The sequence below is a fragment of the Aythya fuligula genome, chromosome 4 (genome assembly GCF_009819795.1).
Source record: "Aythya fuligula isolate bAytFul2 chromosome 4, bAytFul2.pri, whole genome shotgun sequence".
NCBI classification, from domain to species: Eukaryota; Metazoa; Chordata; class Aves; order Anseriformes; family Anatidae; genus Aythya; species Aythya fuligula.
The window spans coordinates 34,405,260-34,425,291 of NC_045562.1; the positions used below are offsets into that span (position 1 = coordinate 34,405,260).

The 20,032-nt window shown below is 39.2% G+C and overlaps 1 protein-coding gene across 2 annotated transcripts in view; it reads left to right on the forward strand.

The window, feature by feature from the left end:
• The window catches only part of TTC29 (tetratricopeptide repeat domain 29), a 372,975-nt gene that overhangs the window by 178,301 nt on the left and 174,642 nt on the right, over nt 1–20,032 (forward strand). For both annotated transcript variants that reach the window (XM_032186005.1, XM_032186006.1), the window contains exon 4: nt 1,668–1,912. The gene's annotated coding sequence lies outside the window, so the exon portion shown is untranslated. The remainder of the gene's footprint in view (nt 1–1,667; nt 1,913–20,032) is intronic.

The following is a 20,032-nucleotide window of genomic DNA, read 5'->3' on the forward strand; positions in this document are numbered from 1 at the left end:
TTTCAGAACTTGTCTTGCCTATAACATTGTGCAATGGGCATTGAGAAAACATTATCAATTTTTAAAGGAAAATTAAGTGGTTTTGTTTAACTTGCTGTTTAAAAAAGTAACATCTGGAAAAGCTTCATTTTGATTCCTAATTTCTGTGCTGGAAAATCTAAGACTTAGCCAGCTAAACTGTGCTAACTGTAACCAGCTTTACCAAAGCTATTCTGTTTCTCCATCTGACTATTATTTATGGCACTTTATGTAAATATAAAATGGCTCCACTAAGAAGCTTTCTTAAGATGGAAACCAACTGAAGGACTTTCAAATAGTAAAAGATAAAGATGTGGTTTAAACTAATTTAGTACAGAGGACAAACACATAAAAGCAGTGAATAGTGAATATCTTTGGCACAGGAAGGAGACAGGTGATTTGCCTCATCCACTGCCCCCACAGCTCTTCATTCGCTTCTTTGCAATAGGTTATTGGGATTTGAAATCTGTTTTGTTTTGTTTTTAGAATATTTCAGGTAAAGAGAGTTACTGGAAACAGGTGTTCAAGGAATCAGGGCCTTTCCTCACAGAGGTCTTAGACTTGTGAATAACGACAGTGTCCATTAACAAGAACAACATTAATTAAAATAAAAGCCATTACTCTTTTTCTCTGAATTTGGCAAAACATCTGAGTGCTTTCCTAGGTTGGGGGATGTCTGAACACTGCATTGGGGAATATATACAATTTTGTGACTACCTTTGTTGGGAAGATGATGCATCCTAAAAGTTGTGTTATTGAAGGGGTTTGAGTTGAAGTCTCAGTTCATTTCCTCTTTTTTATTTCTCGTTGGTTATGTACAGAAAATCAGGGTTCCAGAAACCTAGCAGAAAAAAAAAAAAAAAAGACTTTTCTTGCTTTCCTGTGTAGCATGAGGAGACTTTCTGAGACTTTCTGAGAATTTTAACCTAAAAAAATCTCTTTTGAAGGGACCTAAGGTACTGCGTTCTGCTTTGGTCTCTGCCTCTGAAATGTTATTTTGAGGCAGCAAAAAATTTGTTTACTTCAGTGTTCTGTTAAGTGTGTAACGGCCTGACAGGAACTGAATTTTTGGTGGGCAATTCTCATCCAGGCTTCCAAAAGGATGAAAGTATGGCTGCCTGCGATTACAGGGCAGATGAACCGGTGACTAGTGTGAAAATCCATGTTTCTATGTTACTTAACATTTTCCTTTATATTTGTCCTTCCTTCCACATGTATTCTCTTTCAGATTTTCTTGTTTTCTTCTGTTGTTTTTTGTTTGTTTGTTTTTGAGGTGGTGGGTTTTTTGTTTGTTTTTCAGGAAGCTTTTCTATTCACTGAATAGTTAACCTTAACAGAAGTCTTTGAGGAAAAAAAATAATCTTAAATACATCAATGAGATAGTAAATATTTTTATTTCTAGTACTTCATTTTTATTACTAAATCCCTCTCTTTCTTGTTTCTGATCTCTTGGTTTTGTTTCCATTGTCTTTTCTCTGTCTCATATATTGTCTGATCTTTATTTTCCTTCTTAACTTCTCTTTTTTATTTTCCCTTTAATTGTTCCCACAGTAGAATATTTTTTTTCTTTCTCCAAAGTATGGACTAGTCCTGTTTCCCTTTTTCTGATTCATTGAACCCTGAAAAAGATTTGTTTTTCTTTTTTTTAGGCTCAGTAATCCTTTTCCACTCTCAGGACTATGGAGGAGTGAGGTGGAGCCTTGTACTTCTGAGAAAGGATATAAAGCTGCTGGCATTTGCCCCCTGCAAGGGACAAGGACCCGCACTCAAAAAAAAAAAAAAAAGGCAAATTGAAGAATCCAGGCGGAGCCCCCTTGAGAGCTGAAAACTGCCTTTCCCTGATGTGAAAAAAAAATTAATTTACACTCTTTCAACAGATCCCGATTGCTCTAAGGTAAGCCTCACTTATTGATAATGTGAGTGGTTTGGTCTGTCTGTAATTGTGAATTTCAAAGCTGTTTACTAAGGCAAAGCAAAGTTTTAAAAGTAGTGTGCCTGCCTAGAAAGTGTACTGTGACATGCACAGGGCTTGCCTTCAGTCCGATACATCTTCATGCTTTCCCTGCAAATCGAAGTGCGTGGTCATTAACATGGTGAGTCACAGTAATGTGTTATGATCTGATCTGGCACTTATAAGGAAACAGAGTGTCTAGCCCTGGCTGCCTCTCCTTCAGGTCATTTGTCCTAGTGATAAAGAGAGTGGTTGCTCCCAAGGGAAAGGAAAGCCGCCCATTATGTCAGCTCACACCCTGGAAAAGGCTACCGATTTCAGTGCAGCTGCTTGTGATGTGCCCTCTAAACGGGGTCAGTGTTATAACTGGGAGCAGAGAGCAGTTTCAGCTGTGTGTGCTCAGAGAAATGGTGTAACTAACTCTGGCAAAGATAAATATAAAATGTAGACAAGGTGACTTGCTTTGTATTCACTTTTTTAAAAAAAAGAAATACATATATAATGATTTGTTTTCTGGATCATTGATTTATATGTCAGACAGATGAAAAGCAAAATTTCTATGATGCCTTTATCATTATTCTGACAAGGACTGCTTTCAAGTTAAAGACTGATAAAGAATGCCAACTTTTGACATTACTAGAACAGCTCTATCAGCTTCATTTTCTTCTGTTTTCCCCTTGTCAGAGAAAGGCCATTAGAGATAAATTATGATCTCAAACTGGTTAATCTAGTGACGTGCATTTTTTTCCATAAATTGCCCTGGCTGGTTTTTAAAACAGTATAATCTCACTGGGAAGCAAGCTACAGATCGTCAAATTTGCAAGTACCAAATATCATCAGTCTTTAGGCCAGTGGTTCTCAAAGCACTGGAAGGCCATGGTGAGTTGTCCACAGCTGAAACTTTACGTCATATTACAGAAGTAAATGTACAAACTCACTTGTTCTGTTTGGCTATACTTTTCTGCACACAGCTTTCTGAGCATGCTGGAGACCGCTAGAGTGTGCTCAATTATAAGTCTGGTAAGAAGCACACACAGTGGTGCACAGGGAATGTTCAAGGTTGCTGGAAGTTTATTCTTTCCAGTAAATTAGGGAGCTAGTCCTCTGGTCAATGTAGATCAAAGTTAATTGACCTCATACCGTTAGCATCAGCATAGTTACAGCATAGAGTTTACAGAGAAAGACAGAAAATTTAAAACTGGAAAGTTTCACTCTGACCAGCCTGTCTGTGTGTGTAAATTGTGGTTTCGAGCTTTGCATGAATGTCTGTGCAGACTCAGAAGATTTCATGCAAAAGTTTGTTGCACTCCAGCTCTAGTATATTCTGTTGCAAACCAGCCGTTATTGTCCCTGTTTTTCTTCTTTCTACCAGTTTAGTAGTCTGATGAATGTTCAGCCACAGCATTTTCTATAAAACATAATTGACAGCTAATAATACTTTGCACCTTTTTAACCTGGCATAGTTGATGTTTTCAAAGCCTTTAGAAACATTAGCTGAATCAAGCGTCACCCAATCAAGTAGGGCAGTATTATTCATGTATTTTGACAGATAAACTAGAAAACAAAATCAGTTTCCTTACAACCACAAGATGTTTGTCTGAAAGCCAAGAGAACATGTATCTTCTGACATTTATTCCTATGCTCAACCACAGAAAGATTTTTTTTTTTCCAAATACGAATATGATTATCAGTATGATTGAAGGATTATGATTAACATTCTTTTGGGAATAGCTAATATGACTACTTAATTTTTATACCAGAAGCTTTCAAGTGTAATATATCATCCTGAGTATATTATAATAGGACTGACACAAACAGAGAATACACTAGGAAAATCCTCACTGCAGCTCAGCTGGATGTTAGCACAGATATATAAGGCAATATGTGACCTGAAAGAGAGAAACAAAGAATTGTAGAGAGAGGTGAGGAGATGCTGAAAGAATCAGTAGAAAATACAGAGAATGACCAGGAAAAAAGGAAGAAAAAAATATAAAGAAAGAGGAAACAGGCTGGATTTACGTGTATTGAGGACTTTACTGTATATTATAGATACTATGCACAGAATGTAATAATTAGATATTATTTAGTAATATAAATATATAGAACCTAGATTCACAGAGTTTGGAATAAATATACAAATCGTGTTTCCTGTCACAGTCTGTAAGGACTCTGCTGTCAGTTCTATTTTTAAAGCATAATGATATGGGAATGGAAATATTCTGTATGTTTCACTAATGTGATAATGTTGTATATCAGTGTGTATCCTATTATTTCTTGTATCTGTGTGTTATCAGTGAGCAAAAAGATATTTGGAGAGAGACTCTTAATTTACCAGTGAACACTAACATTTCTGTAGAAGGGCAGAGCCCCAGAAAAATAACACGCAAACAGTTATTCTAAATATAATAAACTTTTTTCATGTAGTGTGTGTTTGCAGTATCCACTTTCAAGCCTTTGGTATCACAGAATAACTGCTGGTGTTTAGTCACTTTCTGCACCAGTGATTCCATCTGCTGGGGATTCAATTGATTTTTCACATCTCAGCATACGGGGGCCCAGACTGTGCCCTCTTGCCTGCGAGCGTGCGGTGGCACCAGCAGTAGGGGATGTCAAGGCAAATGCTTTTAGGACAAGAGTGATGAGGATGGAAATGCCACAGAGAGCTTTAAGGTTTCATGGAACTGCAGACATTTTCTTAACTGAGCAGCCCAAAATGTGGATTTTGTACAGCAAGAGGCTTTGTCAAGTAGGATCTTGCCTTCTTACTAATGTTAAAACAAATAATTTTGTGTTACCATCCCTTAGATTGAAGCAAAATTTCTTTCCTTTATACATTTGGATGTTATCCTCCAGTCTTTAAGCATGAGATTAATTCACATTATTTTCCTAATCCTATTAAAAGATACTCCTGGGAAGACCATAAGGTTAGGGATGGATGTGGGAGCAAGGGGATTGATGCGATGTTGGCAGAGATTTCCCTTAATGTATTGTACCATCAGGCAGTATTGGTATTAACTGCATTTAATTGCTGTCGGGGAACTTAACATTTCTGAATAGGCTGAGAAGAATAATAGGCTCTCCCCGGGCGCTGCCACTCTCTTTTGCACCTCTCTGATCCTATGGTTTCTCAATATAAAATGGTAACATAGAGGCCACTGGGACTGCAATGCAAATAGGTACACAGAGGAACGTAGGCATGGAATATGAAGGGGCCTGTTGCAAGGACTGGGGATGGATTACTTTTTGGTTTCCCTGTCTGGTAAATATAATCCCTATGCTGCATATGTAGTAAAGCATAAAGTTTGTAAACACTGCTTGCTTTCATATACTGTGCCTATAAAATCAACCTTCATTTGTTGCTAGGTCATTTGAAGCTCGTGAGAGCCTGAGACATGGCACACTCTGAATTCCAGAATCGAAGGGTATAAACTGATTAGGAAAGTGAGAAATACATACATAGACAGGGAGATAGTGTTGTCTGTCAGAGAAATAAAAAATGGGGCCACTGGGAAGAGGGATATTGAGAAATATCCAGGGTTCAGAACTGGGCAGGTTTGTTAATTTTATAGGGGGGGAGGTGGAGAAAGTAACAGTGGAGTTTATGATCTCCTGGGGGACTTTTAATTTCCTATACTAAGACATAGTCCTTTGAAAATTTGGGCATTTGCATACCGACTGTTTTTTTCCAAATGTATTTTCCAGAAAGTCAGGGATAGGATATTCTTGGAAGTGAACGAAGTTAGATTTTTTGGTTGGTTGGTTGGTTGTTTTTTTACCAAACAATGAACCAGCAAAAAACCAATGATGTTTTATGCTTACTTTCACTGAGCAGCAAGATCTAAAGGGGATGGACATAAAAACTTAACTTAAAGCAGCTTAGAGCAGTTGCAATTTTGTTCAATTCTCTTTCTGAGAAAAGTAGAAGATAAATCTGTACTTCTGGGACCTTGGAAAGGCAAACTGAGAAATTGAGGTTATTTAGTGAGTACTGGTAAGCCTGTGGATTTAAACATGGAGGGGGCATATACCAACTTTGAATCAGAAAAGTTTTATCAGCAAGCAAGATGACGCTGGTAGGGAAGAATGGAAGATCTCCCAGGAAGGCCAGCCATCTTAAACTGTGTGCTAAAAGAAAGAAGAGAATCCATAGGGAATGTAAAAGGGGGTGGATTAGAAGGAAGAGTTATGCTGTGGAGGTTAAAAGATTGAGAACTGAAAAGAGAAAGGCCAGAAGCTGTGTTACACTTGACTTTGCTATTCACTTCAGTTCTCTGCAGTTTTTTAGCTTTGCAAATAAAAATTGAACAGGGAGGCAAAATTCTCCTCCTTGGGCTTTTCCAAGGAGCATGCACATGGGAAGCAGAGGGATGTGTGATGCCTTGTTTTAAACTGGTGCACAGGCAAGCCCACCTCGTAACATGGGAGCACATTCCTTGTCCCCGAGAGGGGTTCCAAGAAGGGCTGGGTTCCCAGTACTTCCTCCTGCTTTCTCCCTCTTCCAAAATCTGCACCCGTAGTATACTTTGTAATTACCCCCTCAGGAGGCTTGTTTAATTTTCTAGGGAAATAGCAGTAAACAAAGTTTGCCATTCACAGATTTCTCTGCAGTGTATCGTTAATTTGTTCTTGTCCCCCCTGTGCCAGAGAGGCGTTTCAGACTCATGCATAATCTGCTTGAAGCTAAGCTGATTTTGTCTGACCAGCACGTATATTTGTGTTTGCAGCTGGGAGGAGGATAAATAGTTTGGATGCTAGTCACAGGTCTAGGCTAACTTAGATTTCACGTGGCATTGCACTCAATGCCATGGCCGAGATGAACAGTGCTCAGGAAAAAGGGAGAAGACAAGACTTGTGTCTGTAGGACTCCTGCCTCTTTTTTACTGTCCCATTTGGAAGATAAATAGTAAATTCAGGAGAAAGTTACAGGACCAAAAAAAAAAAAAAAAAAAGGCCTCAGTTAACTAAGATGAATTTTAGTTCTCCATCTATAAAGCAGGAATAATAATATATATTTTTTTGCTGGTGGAGGTGGTATATATGAAAATGCATGCATTCTTGCTGTAAAGCACCACTGACTTGGTAACACAAAAATCAGTAATTTTATTCCCAGTGCAGGAATGGGGAGTGTGTGAGAATAAGGTTTGGAATGATCCATTCAATGAACAGTATTTAATATGTAAACATTTGCTGAATGAGGCAGTGATTTTATAGGGGGGGGGGGGGGGGGGGAAGGTGATAATGACATTTCCAGATTGTACCATACTGCCATTTCATGGAGAAACTGAAGGTTGTGTGAGCAACCTTAATAGAGGTGCTTCCTTTAGTTTTGCAGGTGTTTTTGTCAGTTTGTGAGTGAATGACTCTAAAATCTTTATATACTTCAGACAGTGTTGCATATTTATGTATATATATATGTACACGTACAGAGGGAAAGAGACAGGAAGTTTTATTATATGTGCGTATCTTTTATTACAAATGTTAAAGACTGAAATACTGTATTTTACATGCACGCATAGTGCTCAGCACAGTGTGTCGGGGTGCGCCACTGCCATCCCATCCACTGGGGAGCAGGGAGCAAGATGCACCCGAGCTGCAGCCGGTCTGTGCGCAGAGTTTCACTGGGCTCAATGCAAAACGGAGCGATGCCTGGGGGTGCCAGATGGTGCACTTCTGGTGCCCGGTGCTGCTCATATCCACAGGGGCCTCCCGAGTGCAAGTCCACGGATGTGGCCAGAGGTACCTATTAGTGCAATTACTCTAAGAAACTAGTTTTTAAAATGCCAAGAAAAGTGTTCATTTAAAATTCCAATCTGTATTTTATGCTACATTTATTCAAGCTAGCATATTGCAATTCAGGCTAAGGATAAAAAATGAAGTTCATAGGCTACAGGCATTGATAAACACTGAGCAAAATGAGACATTTCCACTATTTACATAGAAAAAAATAATTTCTTGGGACATTATACAACAACATCTCTGTGTTTGCTTTATTCACTGCTGGGTGTATACCTCAAGCTTACTGCATGGCTCTACGTTCTGTTAAAGACACGGCACTTCAGCAATTCACTGGCTTGCTTCTGTGGTAGCAGGGCAGCTTCTCCTGCATTGCTTCTGTCTGCAATGTAGCTTTTGCTGCTCGTTGAAAAGGAGTGGTGGATTAGAGTGAACAAAAGGTAAAACACACATTGTGAACAGTACTATTTCAACAATTGTTCTCATAATGTTAAAGCAGAGTTAGAATTTTGTTTTTCTTTATTTTTTTTTACACAAATTACTAACTTTTGAAATGATCATACAAATATCATAGTTACTCCAATATATCTGCATTTCAGCCATTTCTTTTCTCCTGTTCTTCTGAGGTTCATATGAAATTTGACTGTTTCTTCCCTTTTATTTTCCACCTTTAAATATTGTAAATCAAGCAGTCAACACATCCAAAACATATCAGTTCTTTGAATCCTTCTGGAAGACTCCCTACTGTGCTCTCTGAATTTTTAAGCTTTTCAGCATCTCGTATGACAGCCAGTTTTCTTCCAATGGACACGTGCAATACGCAGCCTGTCAGCTTTTTCCCAACTCTGTCGCTCAGCGAGAACATTGCTGGGTTAACTTCTGTTTGATAGCTGCGAGCGCTCAGGCCTTTCTCAATGAACCCTGTAACCATACTTCTTGCAGGAGAAGAATAAACACACAATGCGGTAGCCCCTTGCTTAATCTTTCCCGTGCTCACTTTGCTCGCAGCCTGGAGTCACCAAGGCAGTGTGGTTTTGTGTGCCAGCCTCGCTCCGTGTGCTCCCTCTAGTGATCCAACCACGTAAAACATTTCTTTCCGAGGGGGGAGAGCTGGAATTTCCCAGATGGCTCACAAAACGTTTAATGAAGTGTGCAGCACAACCATTTCATTACAACATATTGTGTACTTTTGCCTTTAATAACTGCATTCCTCATCTGAGAAGTCTCTGTAGCTTTCAGAAATGAATTACAGTAGTATCATTTTTCTCAAAATATATTTTTCCATGACAAGAATAGCACTTTCCTAAACTATTGTATTTATTAGCAACCTGTTACCCTCTGACACCACTGTCATTTTCATCAGCCTTGATAAAGTGAGTATCATTTAAAATCTCCAGAAAAATTATTAAACCAGCTTTATTTTATTGGCTTTTCTTTTCTTTTCTTTTCTTTTCTTTTCTTTTCTTTTCTTTTCTTTTCTTTTCTTTTCTTTTCTTTCCTTTCCTTTCCTTTCCTTTCCTTTCCTTTCCTTTCCTTTCCTTTCCTTTCCTTTCCTTTCCTTTCCTTTCCTTTCCTTTCCTTTCCTTTCCTTTCCTTTCCTTTCCTTTCCTTTCCTTTCCTTTCCTTTCCTTTCCTTCATGAAACAAACAACAATAAAAAAGACTATAAAAGGTGAGAATTTTAATTCTGGTTTGATGGCAGGCAGAAAAATCAAGCCAATCACCTGAGGGTGAAATCATTTTCCTTGGTGGGACAGGAATTCTACTATCCTGATGAAGAACAAACTGACTTAGATGTTCTCCATCTTCAAGCTAAAGTATGAAGATCAGTGCTATTCCCAGGTGGCTACTGCTTTAGCAGAGTTGCCCTTTTTTCCTGACAGTTTAGAGGCACTGAATTTGTAGAAATAGAGACTATACATGATTTCTTGCTTTTTGCTCTTTCTTTGCTTCTGTACATGCCGACCGTCAACTGCTTTTTCTCTGTCCACTGAGGATAGGAAGGTATCTATCAAGATTGCATATAGGTAAAGCGGAAGGTCTTGCACTTACTTTCCACATGAAAGGTGAATTTTACCCTGTTAGACAGATATAATGATAGCATAAGGGAATTTATTCCTTCAGAATTAAAAAATAATAGTAATTAAAAGAAGGCATAATTAATACATTGACTTCCTGTACCTTATAGTACTTCTGCTTAAGTAATCATTCTTAATTTATTAAACAAGTTTTTGGCAACAGCATAGTTACTGGGGGATGGAGATGAGAATTAGTTATCCCTGGCAATTCCTAGCTAAATTAAGGAATTAAGAGGCAAAGAGACTGAACTGCCTTTTGATTCAGAAGTTGTTCTTCTGAAATAAACTCTTGCATCTTTGGAGAAGTCATGTGTGACTTAGTTGCTGTGGACAGGGACAGGGTATGAGCTCCTTCCAAAGAGGTCCATTCAGCATGGATGTTCAATCCCCTGTAATTCGTGTTGTTTTGAAGCGTTGTGATTGAAATAATTTCATTTCTCTTTTATTTGCATCAAGCTATTAGAAAAAAAACACGCTTTTTAAGAGCTGAGGCTTTATTTCCCATATCAGAATTCTGTCTGTGGAGCATCACCGAATTGGGTTTCATGTTCAATTCCTGACAGATATTTGAAAGGAGAACTTCTGTTGTAAGCACAGCAGCAGCTGCAGCTCAGCTTCCCCTGTTTCCAGTGTGAAAGTCATCCTATTCACTAAAGCCAAATTCTGGCCTTTTTGGACAAATGTTAACTTCTCATGAACTTCATCAAACACCGAGACTGACTGTGACAGCCTCCAGTCATGTGCCAACATCACCGCTTCAGTAAGTGTTTGTTTAGACACAAAGCACAGCGTACAGGCAACATCCAGTTCTGGTGCCAGCTGGGTATTTCTCAGATCACTAGGTACAGGACTGGGTCCTAAATTTGCCAGTAGCCTGTGTAATTAAATAAACTAAACTTTAGAAAACTGAGACCTGCTCGCATATAGTTGTGGTGGTTTTACCGTGCTGGGCAGCTAAACCCCACAACCGCTCTCTCACTCCCCCTCCTTTAGATAAGGAGGGGGAGAAGTAAAGCAAAGAACAACTCACGGGTTGAGATAAGGATAATTTAATTAAAGGGAAATAATTATAATAATTAAATAAAGACTACCATGAACTAAACAATTTAACTAAGGGGAAATAAAAGGGAAAGGGGAAAAAGGGAGGAAAACAAACAAACAAAATAAATGAAAGCTATATGGAAGTGCAGAGGAAAGAAATTACTCTCTACTTCCCACAAATGAGCGATGATTGACCACGTCCTTGAAGCAAGGCCTCAACGCACACAGCCGGTGTTCGAGAGGAGGACCGACGTCTTCTCAACGAGAGCCCACCCCTCCCCTCTTCTTCCTGTTTCCACCTTTTATTGCTGAGTGTGACCCCACATGGTATGGAATATCCCTTTGATTGGTTTAGGTCAGCTGCCCTAGTGATGTTTCTCTCCTCACTTTTTTGCCCACCCCCTAGGAGGGTTAGAGAAAGGCCCAATGCTGTGCCACTGCTGCTCAGCAGTAGACACAACACTGGTGTGATAACACTGCTGTTCCAGCTACAAGTACAGAGTACGGCACTGTATGGGCTGCTGCCGGGAAAGTTAACATTCCAGCCAGACCCAGTACAGTAGTTTTGCTCCATGTTGATGTGACTCTGGTAGATCCAAGAGGTATTAAATTTAATGTGCATGTGAGTGCCTGTGCACTCACTAATCCATGCATGTGCAGTGAATCTTACTAGCCCAGAAACACAAAGTGATTTGTAATTATTTCATTACCAACCAGCAATTTTACACTAAAACCAATCTATAGCATAAACAATCTGGAATTAATCTGGCAGCAACCTTTGGACATTGCCATTGTTTATTAATATCTCCATACTTTCTGCTAAATTCTGATTTAATTCATCACTATAGTTGGGAGGAAAAAAAAAAAACCCTATTGAGAAGAATCAAGGAATTATGGCAAGCAAAAGAAAGTCAATGAAAAGGCTGCTTATCTCCCTAGTCTGAAAGCCATTAATTAGCAAATGCCCAGCTCCAAGAAAGCTACACAGGCTGGGGACTGGGGACAAAGGGATGTGAAACCAAGAAAGATTCCAGGTCTTCAGAAAAATGCAAAGCTGCTGGATTGTTCACAGCAGCTAGAGGTGAGTATCTCTACAGAGGAATAAGCAGAAACTTCAGCAAACATCAGCTTCTCCTCATGCAGGGATAGAGGTAACATGGCTGAAAGTGACTTCTGTAAACTTACAAGCAAGGTGACAGTATAGATGAGACCTGCATATATTAGGTTTCTCTAACCCTTTGCTTGGCTGCTCCATTTAAAAAATACATACATGTATATAAAAAGAAAGAAAGATTTATTTGTGGTTAGCAAATACAGTCAGCCCAGCAAGAAGGAATACTGCACTGCAGAAATTCATCCTAAAGTTGTGGGATTCACCAGTGAGGGTGGTGCAGGGCAAAGCTGATGTCAAGGAAGGCTTGCCAGCAGAACCAGAAGGGATCCAAGTGGATCTTGCCTTATAATCATGACACTGCTATCCAAGGCTGTTCTCTTAGATCATTGTTTTCCTTGTCCATGTGTTAAATTGGGCAATAGCTACTTTGTCCACACTGCTCTTTGAAAAGGGTCTGATATCTTTTGCTTTGTTTTTAGTATCCTGAGTGCTTTGGTAAAAGGGTTTGTAACTCCTCTGCAAATTATAAGGTAACTAATGCTGAATCTTCTCTCGTTTATAAGCCGAGTCCACGGAAGTGTTAGTGGAAGCTGAATTTGTTGAGAATACAAAGCCAATGCTTCCGTGAATTTTAAGTAAGATAAAGGCAAATTTCTGTTCCATATAAAAGTAATCTTACCTCCTCCAAAACCCTGAAACCAGCAAAGAATAATGCAACAGAAGGGTTGATCTTAAGAGGTACATCAGTCAAGTGGTGCTCCAAAGCAAGGGAGCAGCTCAAATACAATTTTAGCACCTCTGCCTTTCAGAACTCAGTTGGATGTAATGTCTACATCAAGGAGCTGACAGAATGAAGCTAACTGGTGTGAAAAAAAAACACTCCTTCTGAAGAAGCTTCTAAATACCAGTTGTCTAAATCTATTGATAAGCATGGATGCATTATTAATGAAGCCTGCAGCCTGCCTAGTGCTGCTCAGATGGTTCAAGCATTTAGTAGGAAATATTTCTGTGAAGTGCTGCACGGAATAATGACAGTGTCTGTCTTAAATCGAACAAATGACTGTAGCAAGCTCTGGGGAGGCTCAGAGCAAGCAGATGCTTTCCAAGTGAAAGGCAGTGGGGTACCACCTGCTGTAGGCAGGCAGGCAGGAACAGTCCACTAAATATTGACTTGTTAATAATTCAAGACAACAGGAACCCCTAGCTCTTCAAGCATGGCACTGCCCCTTCATCATGTGGCTTTTCATCACCCTAATGAGGTACTTGAAGAATCAGACACTGAAATGTCTTGCAGACATTCCCCAAAGACTAGGACTCAAGCTGCCGTAATTCTGAATAAGAAGTACAAAAAAAAATAATCAAGAGAACTTAAAAATGGCAGGATCAGTGCTTTAGCTAAATATTGCTTTTCACGACATGTTGCTGTTTAGCGACTCAGACTGTGGTTTGTATAGATACTGGGGTGGAATGCTTGTCTTCTGTGACTTCTCTCTGGCTAAAAAGAATTGACATTCCAGTCTATTACAGGCATATTGATAGCTTTCTTTGCAGCAAGAAAAAGAGCTCTGTGAAAATCTTCAAGAAATTACTTGCAACTGGAATTATCAATTAATACTTCCTAAAAAAGATCTTGGTTTTGGGATCAGCATGTGTTTTGGACCCTCCCCAGCCCCACTTTCATCATGCATGTTAAACCAGCATTTCAAAATGAATATTCATCAGGTGAAACAGTCAAAATTGAATAAGCAATGGACAATGAATAACTCTTCAGAAGTTAGCAAAGCTTCTGTGCAGACTTGATTGACTTCCTGATTTACTGCCAATAAAAGCAGTTTCCCTTGCTTGAACACTGCAGCTCTATGATGAAATGCAGGAGCTGCTGTATTAGCTGCTGTATTATGTATCCTGGTGACTGTTGTTTCTTTTCTCAAGATGTGGCCATACCACAACTTCCCCATTCATTCCCCATTTTTTAATGTAAGATATTTTTCTTCCCCAAACATACAATTTCTCATTTTGGAATGGTTAAATAATATTCCGTTATGATATGTTTCTTTTTTTGCTTGATTTTCCCAGCTGTCAAACAACTGAGATCAATCAGACACCTGACTTCTTTGCAAACTTCATAGTGTATTTTGCTGCCCTTAATCAAGCTATGAGGACTTCACTTTATGAACAGCTTTAGTAACTCCAAACCTAGTTAATAAACTGTTTGCAAAGCAAGTGACTATCTATAGCCAGTGTCATGGTCCTTAAACACCCACAGGCTGGGTAATTCTTTGGGTCATGACTTTAAAGTCATGGAAAGTTCATTAGCGTGGCTATGAAGAGGGTGCTACTCCCATGCCACAATGTGTGAAAGTGTCTGGTGACTCGCCAGCACTGACCGCAGAGCTTTATTTGAAGAGCCATGCATGTGTGTGACTGTCTGCTGCACTGCTGAGCTTCTGCTTACAGTGTTTCGGGATTTTTTATCACTTTAACAACCTCAGGTGGGTGAGAGATCTGCATCCACTGGCATACGTGGTCTGACATGTTTCTTCAGGATTTTGACTCCAAGATTAAAGTAAAAACTGACTTAGGTCTGGCACAGCTGGGTCACCTGTATGCACTGATAGTGTTTAGGTACGTCAGGACTTAGAAAATGAACTGGGCTCCCTTACTGAGCTAACTGACATTGCTCCCACACCTTGAGAACCTTCATGCTTTTTTGTTTGTGTTGTTGGAACTTCGTAGCTATCTGCACTGTTCATTCAGTGGTGGTTTGTTAGGGCTGGAAGGGATATGCACAAAAAAAAGTCTCTTTAATGTGATTGCCAGAAAATACCCCATTAGCATTTCCTCACAGCTCTTAATTTGTTGGCTACAACAGATTTGGGTCAGTGCTCAGTGTTGTTTGGTGAGGAAAAGCAAAGAGGTGGTGATCCTTGACTATGCAGGCTTTACCTCTAGTGGGTGACTTTCCTGTATGCACAAAACCGCAGTGAAGAGTTCAGTTACAAACACAATTGCATGGGTAGTATTATAAGAAGAAGCTGGTCCTGGTAAATGAAGGAGATATTAATGGCTGAACAAGGCTGCTCATCTCATCTGAAGGTGTTCTTTGATATGCTTTCCAAACTGCTAAGGAACAGACTTACAGCTCATGTTTCCCTTTCACACAGCTCAGTTCTGGGATAAACATGAAATGTCAGAGCATTAACCTGGCGGAGCATCCTAGATGTTTGTTTCTCCATTTTGCTCAGTGGGGGTTGCTGGTACATCCAAAACCAGCACATGTTCCGTAGTATGGCTTCAGATAAGATAAAAAATTAAAAAGTCAAAGCTTGTAATGAACAGATACATATGAAAACAGCACCAGCTGCGTTTTGTATTACCTTAATAGCTGTAAAACCTGTTGATGCTGGCAGTTGATAATGCTTATGCTTTTGCTTGGCTGTTCATTTTGCATGCAGAGTATGGGGTCTGGTTCAAATCTGCCAGAGGTGGCCACAGCTGCTTATACTTCGAAATTTTAAAATTATTATATTTGAAGAAACCAAGGAATTAGAAGCCAAGATCAGGGTTAGACTACAGCAAAATATGAATAGATAGCAGTAGGTCACAGACCTGTGTAGGAAAGGAAGCTGGGTCTGATCACTTGCTTTCCCAATAGCTCATTTCCTTGGAGAGAACAACTCCTGCCTTCCTGTTCTTGCTGTTCCTAAAACTTAATCCCATGGGTAGAGCCACTAGTTGGCCGCAATATACCTGTTTTTTGTCTCATTCTCTTCCTCCTCTCCAGGCAAGAGAAGAAATTGCATTTCTTGTAATGGCAAAGATGAGTAATCTTATAGGTTCAGCAGATAAATTGCACATTCTGTCATGTTCAGCAATGTTTCATACAAAAAGAGAGATAAAATAGTTTATATTAAACTATATAAAGTAAAAAGGGGACGGGGTGGGGGTGAGACTGAGACAAAGATTGTCTGCCTGAGAAGTCCTGATGGTGACAGAGAAGGCCCCCCAAAGGAAACTGACATAAAAACAGCTAGTGATTACGGCTTTGAGCCCGCCTTGCTGTGGTGGGAGAATGGGTGTTGGCATAAGATACACAGGAAGGTTGTCCCACTGAGTTTTTAATATTTTTTTTAAAGTTTTACTTTAAGCTACACCTGAAATAAAAGTTTTTCATCAGGATGCCAAATGAGCTTATCCTATCCTCTATCTCTTCCTGACCAGGTTTTCCAAGAATAATAGCTGGGTAACAGAATGACCTTGAAGCCCTTGGGACTTTGTAGCAAGACTCTTCTGTGGTTCAGCAAACTAGGAATTATAAATTGTGTCTTGCTGTCACTGATGGTCTCTATCTGGAGTACGGAGAAATGCAAAAATTACTGAAGTGCTCTTTTAGAATATTAAAGATTTCTCAGTTTATTTTGACCTTATTATTAGATGTGGAAATAAAACAAGGTTTATTGGTGCAAATCCTACCTGTTGCATAAATATAAAAATGAAAGTTAGGATTCACTAGAATCCATAGCACAACTCTCATTGATCTCAGCAAAACTAAAGTTCAGGGCAAGTGCTTTTAGTCTGTAGAACATAGTAAGTAGAAAAGGTCATTTTGTAGAGGCTGTCTTTTAAGAGCATTACAGCATGTGTCTACTTGGAAATATGATAAATGAACTGTCAAAATATTTTTGAGTATATGTGTGAAAATTGAACTTTATAGGACACAAGCCTGCTCCAGTGCGGATTGACTGGAAGGCTTTTGAAGCTATTAGTATATATATATATATATATATATATATATAGTTGGCTTTGCTATCTGTACAGACCTTATTGCAAATGCACATTTCTTCAAAGGAGAGGTCTAATTGAAAACAAGGAAGAGGATTGAGTGACACTGATCAGACTTTGTGGAACACTTCTGCTTTTGCTATATTTCTGTAGTTTTCATGTGTCTGTGATAGAAAGGACATGGGGCTACAGAGGAGCTTCCTTACGGTTCTTCTGTTCCTAAGTGTTTGCCAATTTGTTTCAGCTTCCCCATCCCTCCCTCCCCCCAAAAGGTACCAAGTCAAAACAAGTCACAAGACTGTATGGATAAAGTACTGGTGAGGAGCTGTGTGGTTTACCACAAACTTGTCACTAATAGCATTAATTATTGTCAAAACTGGCTATGTGAACAATGCGAACGTACATCTGGTTTCTATAATGTAAAATTTGTGTTTGTGTACACTAATGAGAAGACAGGGTAAACCATCTGGCACCTGCAAAGAGCTGTGAATACAGCCTACCTTTGCAGAGAAGACAGCAAGCAAAACTGAATTAACAAATGTTGTCAGAGACTGAAAATTTGGTCCCCAATTTTATTTTCAAATAGATGCTACTTTCAAAATGTGTGACAACAAAGTGGTAACTACTTTTTTTTTTTTTTACATTACTGAACATTAATCACCTTCCTGCTTTCTAAATTAAATGATAGAATAAACAGCAATCTGTTTTCCTGAACACAGTGCTACGCATTGTCAGATCCTGAGATGTACATCAACAGAATATGTGACACTGTTGAGGAGCTGTGCGTGTGCAGTTTGCATGTTTCAATATGCTTCACTAGTGGAAGTAAGAAATTGCCGAATTCCTCACCAACACTGCCAAGTAGACAGGATTTAAGGAGGAGAACATAATAGTGTTATTCAAGAGTGCCTTTGATCATGGGAAGCTTAAGCTTTTGAAATATCTTGCAACTGGCTAGCTTAGAATGAAATTTTTAAAGGCTGCAAGGATCTTAAAGCCTTCAAAGGTGTGCCTTCTGTCAGAAATCACTGTGATTACTCTACTATGTGGGGCTTTGCTAACAGAAGAAATGCTTTGTACATTGGCATTAGCATCTTGGACTGCCAGAAGTATTGTCAGTAAATTAGCTTCACCTGCCCATTGAGCTCTGTGGCCATTGGCCCTGTATACCTGCCATAGCCCCATCAGCTCAGCTGCCAGGCAAGTCTGCTGAGGTGAGGTGACCCGTGCAAGGGTCTGGGGATAAGCACAGCTGTCAGCAAGGACTTCCTCCACCACTGGTTACCTGTTCAAAATCAGAAATTGCATCGCTGGGAGTAGCAGGGAAATAATTAGCTTTCATTAAATGGTTCACTGTGCTTTTAACCAAGCAGAAAATACAGCACTCATCTGCTAGTAATTTTAATATGATCTGAAATAACACTCCAAATACCTCCTTGCCATCAAAACACCAGAGGAACCCAAACCTACTCTTCCCAGAGCTGAAAGGGGACATAATGAATTAACCCTTTTTATTAATTCAGTTTTTTTTTCGTGATTAAAATTTTAAGTAGTTTTCTGCTATAAAACCAGTTTTGATGCCACCTTGTGCTTCATCTGCAGTTATTCATGTGAGTGCTTCTCCAACAAAGAAGAAAAGAGGGGGAAATTCTGCATTGTGGTAGCGCACGAGATTGCATCTCCTGCAACCACACTTGCTGCTCTATTGCAAACTACATCTCTTGCTCTGTTTCTGAAGTCTCCATTCTGCCCTTCCTCACAGCCCTCTTGACGTTTTTGCCTCTGAAGAGAGAATAGTGCTATAACTGTGAAGAAATGACTCACTAAGTTGTATTACACAGGGCTGCTGTAAGGACTCATTGGGAGGGTGTTTTGAATATAGGATACTCTGGGGCTGCTAAATGCTCATGTATGATGATCAGGAGTTTTTATACATTATAGACAAAAGTGTAGCAACAAGTTGTGCTTAGTATTTATAAGACTACTTTTCTTTTTCTATATAATATTTTAAGTTTGCAGGTTGGAATAATTTTTTTTAATGTGAATTTTCTAACCGTAAAAGAAATAATCTTGTCTAGCATTCTAAAAGGAGGGTACAGCCTTGTTGGGAGTGTGAGACAGCAGTGTCACACAGCACAGTGGAGTCACCCCCTTCCCAGGGAAGTTTTTTGTAACAGCTACCTGTCCCACACTAACCTCTCTTATGGCAAGAGTGGCTTTTTATTGAAGGCTTTTCCAGTGTTCCAGTGTATTTTATTATTTTTATTTTTTATTTTTGGTAGGAGCTCCTCAAATTAGCAGGATGAAAGCAAAGAATAAGAATAAAATGTTAGATCCAATTCTGTCACAACATAATATAAATAAGTACATATGAATATAACAGACACTACTGAATTTATCACCAAGGCACATAAAAATATACGGTTGGACTGATGTGGTCTCAAATAAGGTAGAGCATTTGTTTTCATATTCACTTCTTCATATTTGTTAAAGAGTAAATGTTCCTGGATTTTTCTTTATTCAAATAACTTTCCTTGCTTCATTTTGATTATGTGAATGAAAACTTTTCTTACCTAAATGTTCTGTGCAAGAACCTTCACAGATTTGCAGGTTTGAAGGTCTTGCCTTGTGCAGCTTTACAAGAATGTGCAATGAGAAAAAAAAAAAAAAAGACACTACTGAACCCACAAAGAGATGGACCTTCAGAGTCTGTCTTTATATACAGGCTGGAAGGCAGATATGGGATGTGAACTATGAAGAAAACAATAAGTTAGTTCTACACGTGTAGATGTCTCAGCAAGAGCTGAGAGCATGATGAAGCATACACATCAAACAGAATGCAATAGCTTTATATATAAGCTTTAGATAGAGCTTATCCCAGATAAATAACTGTTGTCATTGCTGTGATAGTCTAAAGACAGAAATGAGGCAAGGAAAAACTATCTTTCATTAGGCCTCTGGTAGAGGTCAGGGACCTCTTCTTCACATTTTACTTCTATGATGCACCATCGCAAGGCAGATCCATTTCGCACTCTGGCAAGGGCTGGAGCCCTGCAAGCTGCTGGCCAGTGAGGAAGATCCCATTTAGGGAGACCACCCTGAATTCAGCAAAGAGGAGGAAGGAGAGAAAGGGTGGGAGCAGGACTTCCATGCAAAAGGAAACTGACATTCAGTACTTGGAAGGATGATGTAAGCTGAGCCGTATGCTTTATTAAAAGATCTTTTTTATCATTTAAAAAAATAAATCTTAGGAGATGTTCCTTTACAGGAACAATGTAGTTTAATAGAGTTGGTTGGGCGTTCTGTCACCTCACAG